The sequence below is a fragment of the Sphaerodactylus townsendi genome, linkage group LG06, assembly GCF_021028975.2.
Source record: "Sphaerodactylus townsendi isolate TG3544 linkage group LG06, MPM_Stown_v2.3, whole genome shotgun sequence".
Lineage (NCBI taxonomy): Eukaryota > Metazoa > Chordata > Lepidosauria > Squamata > Sphaerodactylidae > Sphaerodactylus > Sphaerodactylus townsendi.
In genome coordinates, this window is record NC_059430.1 from 129,517,746 (window position 1) to 129,524,998 (window position 7,253).

Sequence of the window (7,253 nt, forward strand, 5' to 3'; positions counted from 1 at the left end):
TTGTCTACTTGGATTTCCAAAAGGCTTTTGACAAGGTTCCTCACCAGAGACTGTTGAGAAAAAACTCATAAATGAAGGAATAAGAGGGGAAGTCCTCCTATGGATTAAAAACTGGTTGAGAAACAGGAAACAAAGAGTGGGTGTAAATGGGAAGTTCTCTACCAATGGAGAGATAAATCGGGAGTGGTGTCCCCTCAAGGATCCGCTTTGGGACCAAGTGCTCTTTAACCTATTCATAAAATGACCTGGAAGTAGGGGTGGGTAGCGTGGCAGGCTAAGTTTGCAGATGATACCAAATTATGTAGGGTGGCGTGAGAACCACAAAGGATTGGGCGAAGAGCTCCAAGCTGGACCTTTGATAAATTAGGGGATGAGTGGGCTCCAGAAATGGCAAATGCAGTTCAATGTAGCTAAAATGTAAAGTGATGCATACATAGGGGCAAAAAAATCCAAACTTCACATACATCGCTTACAGGGGTCAGTGCTATCAGTCACAGGACCAGGAAAGGGATTTAGGCTGCCTTAGTTGGGATAGTTCCATGGGAATGTCAACTCAATGCATGGCAGCTGTGAAAAAAGGCAAACTCTATGCTGGGGATCATTTTGGAAAGGAATTGATAATAAAACTGCAAAGATTGGTCATGCCCTTATATAAAGCTGTGGGTGCTTAACCGCGACTTGGGAGTCCTGTGTCCAGTTCTGGTCGCCGCATCTCAAAAAAAAGGATATTGAGGAGATAGAAAAGTGCAGAGAAGGGCAACAAGGATGATTGAGGGACTGGGAGCACCTTCCCTCATGAGGAGAGGCTGCAGCCCAGCTTTGGGACTCCTTTAGCTTTGGAGAGGAGGCGGCTGAGGGGGGATATGATTGAAGTCTACAAAATTATGCATGGGGTAGAAAATGTTGACAGACATTTTTCTCTCTTTCTCACAATACTAGAACCAGGGGACATTCATTGAAAATGCTGGGGGGAAGAATTAGGACTAATAAAAGGAAACACTTCTTCACGCAACGTGTGATTGGTGTTTGGAATATGCTGCCACAGGAGGTGGTGATGGCCACTAACCTGGATAGCTTTAAAAGGGGCTTGGACAGATTTATGGAGAAGTTGATTTATGGCTATCAATCTTGATCCTCTTTGATCTGAGATTGCAAATGCCTTAACAGACCAGGTGATCGGGAGCAACAGCCGCAGAAGGCCATTGCGTTCACATCCTACATGTGAGCTCCCAAAGGCACCTGGTGGGCCACTGCGAGTAGCAGAGAGCTGGACTAGATGGACTTTGGTCTGATCCAGCTGGCTTGTTCTTATGTTCTTATGTTCTTATGTTCTTAAATGGAGGGACAACCACATTCCAACCAAACAAGACTGGATCCTGAAAGTCACAGAGTATGGCCAGGCTGACGGCGGTTATTAGAGACAAGAATACGGACAATTTTCTGAAAGACTGGAAATCCTTTGCGGACTAATTGAAAACATATAGAAACAACGGCAGAATTTGTTAAATGAAAACAGCGTAATGGATTAAGACAAGTTTACAAGGACTAAAAGTGAAAAAATGTAGATATTATTTCCCAACAATTATAAGCATGGAGTTAGAATTATGCTTGGGTCCTTAGTGAGGTAGCTGTAAGTCACCATATATATGTGTATGTGTTTTTCTTTTCAAGTGAAAAAATGAAAGTGAAAAAATGTAGATATTATGTAGAAAGTGAAAAAATGTAGATATTAATTATAAGCATGGAGTTAGAATTATGCTTGGATCCTTAGTGAGGTAGCTGTAAGTCACCATATATTTGTGTATGTGTTTTTCTTTTCAATTAATATTACTATTATTGGGGGGAAGGGGGGGACCAGATTGGGATTTTCCTTCTTTTTCTATGTATGTGTTGATTAGATGTGTAAAATAAATAAAAATTCTCAAGAAGAGTTAACTCTGTAGGCGCCCAACAGCAGGGGGCGCTCTTCTCCAAGAAACTAGGAGCCAAGCAAAAAAATCCTACACCAAAAGTACTAGACAACATAATGGCACAGGTGAGTGTTTCCAGAGGCAGTCGCGTCCGTAAGTGCCCAAGCAGAGAGCACCCCTCCAGCAGAAATCGATAAATAAAAGTCACCCCCTCTCCCCTGTCTTAGTGGCCTTCTACACACAGAAATGTTGCAGGCCCAGTTCTCCCTGGGCACGGAGGGAAAAAAGCTAGAAACACACAACAGCTTCATTCCTGCATGCAGGGCTGCCATGAAAGCGAGGCCAAATGCGAGGCCAAAATAAGCGGCTGCTAGATTTGTCCCCCCCCCCTTTTTTTTGCAGGGTTGCTGTCATGAGTTGCTGTCGCAGGCAGACGTTCAACAGATGCAGCTCACGTTAACACAGCAATACGATGCTAACGAATCACGCCCAGTGGCGTTTTTGTGTTATTCTCGTCATGAAAAGCAAAGCGGGGGGATATGATGCCCAGCTCTTTGGAAGACTTAGACCAGTGGTGGCGAACCTATGGCACGGGTGCCAGAGGTGGCACTCAGAGCCCTCTCTGTGGGCACACGCAAACAGAGTGCCCTCCCCACACATATATCTAGACTGGCCTGGGCCACTGGGCTCAATTATTAGCATTAAACCTAAGACCTAGTTTTGGGGAAGCAGTGTAGGTAACACTGTTAAGCGCCGTTAAACCCCACTGATTTTCATGCGAAGAACTAAAGCGTGATCCTTTACCTGGGAGTAAGCTCGGTTGCTGGCAATGGGGCTTGCTTCTGAGTAAACCTTCCTAGGGTCATGATTCACCTGTTGGAAGAGTTGCATGGTTGCTTCAAAGCAAAGCCACCGACTACCACCAAGCTTACTCCTGAGTAACGCACACCTATGAGCCAACCATTTTTTCTAAACAAAAACCTCAGTAATCAGGTTAAATTGCTGTGTTGGCACTTTGCGATAAATAAGTGGATTTTGGGTTGCAATTTGGGCACTCGGTCTTGAAAAGGTTCGCCATCACTGACTTAGACTTTGTAGCCTGCTATACGGGGATCACCTTTATCTACCAGAGTGTTCAATTTGGATACAAAAGACCAGGTTGGAACCTTGTTCGCCCTCGATAACAACACTACTTTTCTCCCATGCCAAGCATTTTTTCCTTGAAAAGGCAAAATAGTTTCTTCTGCCAGCCACCTTACCAAAAAGCCGTTGACAAACCACACTTTCACACACACACACACACACACACTGTGGTCTCCGTGAACATGTGCAATGAAGATCGTAAAACATTTTTTTCAACAACAGAATTGGTTGGATTTTATATGCAGGCTAGACCTACGTTTGACCCTATATACACAAATCCTAAAAGCTCAGTTCCTTTTTATTTGTTCCCCACCCATCCCACCTAGCACCTGTATGAGCAATTTGGATGTCAAAGAACGTTCACCAACATTTTAATGTCCGAAGACGGTCACCACAGAACGTCAGCAAGTTGCTGAAAAATTGTGGGTTTTATTATTTGCTGGTTTTATTATTTATTATTATTTATTATCAAAACTTGCAAAGCTCATTAGTCAGTTCATTACAAGTTTGCGGCCCTAGCACGCTAGTTATATAGCACAAAAGTTACACACGAGTGGCTGCTCTAACTTATTTTTTACTATTTCTGTGATGGAACGTCTGCCTCACCCCCCACCCCACCCTCGGCAAAAACCCCTTTTTTTCTCTGTGGTTTTGTGATGTCCATTTCCTCAAAGCTGAGGCAGCCGGTTCTTCTTCCTTCTAATGCAATGGTCGAAGCCACCTGGGGAGATGAGCAAAGGATAACAGCAGTGCCAACCAATCGCTTGTGGGAGCACGATTCAGCCCGATAACCACATCCTTCCCCCAACCTTTGCCAGCTACGGTTACAGTCAGAATTTCCAAGCCCCCTGATATCCACCCATGCATCTCCCTCCCGGAGTTTCTACCCTGACCCCCCTTCTTATATTGTCCAGTTCTGAAACCCATGCATCGCGCATGTTCATTTTCTTGCTTCTTTCATTGCCAGAACAGGAACGCGTAACGTTCATACCGCAGTCTCTTCTGTTTGAAGCGTCACCTAAACTGTAATCCTTCCAACAACCTTGTAAGGTAGGCCCAATATGACTACCCCTAAATTGTAGAAGTGTAGCTGAGGCTAAGACATAAAGGGCCGTGGATGAGTAGGACATACCGTGTCTCCCCGAAAATAAGACAGCGTCTTATCTTAATTTTTGCTCCCCAAGATGCGCTGTGTCTTATTTTCAGGGGATGTCTTATTTTTCTGTGTTCTGTTCGTCGGGCGTGCTTCCAAACAAAAACTTTGCTACATCTTACTTTCGGGGGATGCTTTATATTTCGCGCTTCAGCAAAACCTCTACTATGTCTTATTTTCAGGGGATGTCTTATATTTGGGGAAACGGGGTATTAGAACTGTCTCTGTATCTATATACAGTGTCTCAGTCTAACGGGTTGCGGTAAACAGTTCAGTTTGGGGTCCCGCCATCTTCCTTTCTATCTTTTCCCCCTTACAAAGGAACTCTGGATACACCCAAGAAACCTCATACCTTCTTCTGAAAGCTGCACCTTATAATGGAACGTTCCCATTTTTTAAAAAAACGATCCCCCTGCCATGGAGTAATTCATTTACACTGGAACAGTTCTGTAGAAACCAACGTGAAATGCATCAAGGATTAAATACCTGCCAGAACGTTAAATCCATCCTCAAATCTCCACACACCATGAGCCAGTTTTGCTTATCTAATGGCAAGCCCCTCCCCCCAGAACTCTGCACATGTTCAGAGGCACTCTGAAACGACTTGGCATGTCGAGCATCAGAAATAGGCTCCACAGGAGCCGTCAAGGAAACCAAACGTCCTGCTTATAACAAAGAGAGGACTGCCCTTGTATACCTATAATTTATTAATTTTAAAATACAAACTACGGATCATATTATTTATTTATTTATTATTTAAATTTATAGACCGCCCCATCCCCGAGGGGCTCTGGGCGGTGCACAACAATATCAATATGTATACAATATGTAACAAGGGTCACAATAGTGACCATTTTGCTAAAATCCATTAAAACCATTTAAAACCATTTTATAATCCCACTTATTTTAAGGCAGAGCCATTAACACCAATTTTTTTAAAATGAACCCTCGCACAAGAAAGTCCCCTTACATTCATATTATCCCCTTTAAAATTACACAGTAAAAATAAAGCAAAGACTAGAATATTTATTTTTCAAAATATATGTAAATATAGCTGTTTCGTGCCTTTTAGATCTACTGATTTTTTTAAGCAAAAAAGAGGGCAAATTGGAGGTCGACCAGCAGCTGGCGTGTTTCCCCCGCCCCCCCCCCCCTCAAAATGGCCAAGTTTCACCCAGCATCAACTTTCTTGGCAGAAAGTCCCGTCCGGTCTCTTTAAAGTGCAAAAAGTCTGCAAACAGAGGTGGGAATGCAGTGCTTGGAGAGGGGGGTAGAGCGCCCCCTAGGGTGCTGGAGGAAGGAAGGCGCCATTCATTGTTCCATGTGGCAAGAGAAACCTACAGAAAGACAAGAAAAGAAGAATTGGGTCCCCTTGCTCAATACCCTACTCCCAGTGGTGGGATCCAAACATTTTAGTAACAGGTTCCCATGGTGGTGGGATTCAAACAGTGGCGTAGCGCCAATGGGGCTGGGCGGGGCATGACAGGGGCGCGGCCGGGCATTCCGGGGGCGGGGCATTCCTGGGCGGGGCTGTGGCAAGGACGCAGCCGCTGCGCCGGTCCTTGGGCAGGAAACGAATGCACGCAGGCGCAGGCTGCCACGCACGCCGGTGCGCCTCCTGCTAGACTGCTTCAAGTTCTGCGCGCTACTGCTGAGAGGAGGGGCATAATGAAGGCAAAAATCACGGGGCAAAATCACCCATTAGTCACCCCCTCTTGGAACACACAAATAATTACTAACCTACTCTCGGGAATCTGTGAGAACCTGCTGGATCCCACCTCTGCCCACTCCCCTTTGGCGAATGAAAACCGCAGGGAGATGACCAGAGAAAGAAAAGTTAGTAAACAACTGTTTTACCTCTCTGGCCCCCTGGTAGCTCCGCCACTGATTCACAGGGAAAGTGGCAGATAAGCCAAATAAATCACCTTTGCGGCTGCACGTGGCCAAAGACAGGGGAGGGGACTTTGCACTCACTGGTCCCATCACCATGGAGGCGAGAGAAGGTCTCTGTCTGATAGAGCGGTGGATCGGAACGGCCTGTTCCTCCTGAGGTTTTCATAAATGAAAGGACTTGCCGAAAAATAGCAAGCTGACCATTTGAAGCAGTCGAAAGCAGTGCCGTAGGAGGTTAAGAGCTCATGTATCTAATCTGGAGGAACCGGGTTTGATTCCCCGCTCTGCTGCCTGAGCTGTGGAGGCTTATCTGGGGGATTCAGATTAGCCTGGGCACTCCCACACACGCCAGCTGGGTGACCTTGGGCGAGTCCAGGGGTGGGGAACCTGCGGCTCTCCAGATGTTCAGGAACTACAATTCCCATCAGCCTCTGTCAGGGGCTGATGGGAATTGTAGTTCCTGAACATCTGGAGAGCCGCAGGTTCCCTACCCCTGGGCTAGTCACAGCTTCTCGGAGCTCTCTCAGCCCCACCTACCTCACAGGGTGTTTGTTGTGAGGGGGGAAAGGGCAAGGAGATTGTCAGCCCCTTTGAGTCTCCTGCAGGAGAGAAAGGGGGGATATAAATCCAAACTCCTCCTCCTCTTCTTCTTCTTCTCCTCCTCCTCCTCCTCCTCCTCCTCCTCAATCCGCTCACTCCCCCATTCCCCCCCCCACCCGCACCACTACCTGCAGTTTCATTTTCCCACCCTGGGAAGGCATGTAACCCTCCCCCCATGGGAACGGAAGCTCTCTTATTGCATTAGTCATCAGCCATTTCTGCTATTGTGCAAATAATTAAATTGGGGGATGGGCGAACAGAGGAAAGCAGAATCAATCAAGTAGAACATTAAAAACCCACCATGAACGATTACATTGTGCAAAAAAAGAGAGCGCCCAAAACAGTCTTTGCTTGGGAGAGGTGGTTTTGAGTTTCCCCCCATGTAATTCCAATACGGAAATCAGTTTTGGGGAAAGAAAAGAGGGTTTCGGGTGTTCCCCACCCCCATCTAAGTTAATTTCTGCATTTGGCGGATGTCGATGCAGCTTTTTCGCAGGCAACTGTGTTCCACGAAGGTAATCCACCATTAATCCACTCAAGTTAACTTACAGAAA

General features: G+C 45.9%; 1 protein-coding gene across 1 annotated transcript in view; it reads right to left on the bottom strand.

The window, feature by feature from the left end:
- Positions 1–5,002: 5,002 nt before the first annotated feature.
- The window catches only part of LOC125434153 (SPARC-related modular calcium-binding protein 1-like), a 48,660-nt gene continuing 46,409 nt past the window's right edge, over positions 5,003–7,253 (bottom strand). The window contains exon 12 of the mRNA XM_048499157.1: positions 5,003–5,543. The gene's annotated coding sequence lies outside the window, so the exon portion shown is untranslated. The remainder of the gene's footprint in view (positions 5,544–7,253) is intronic.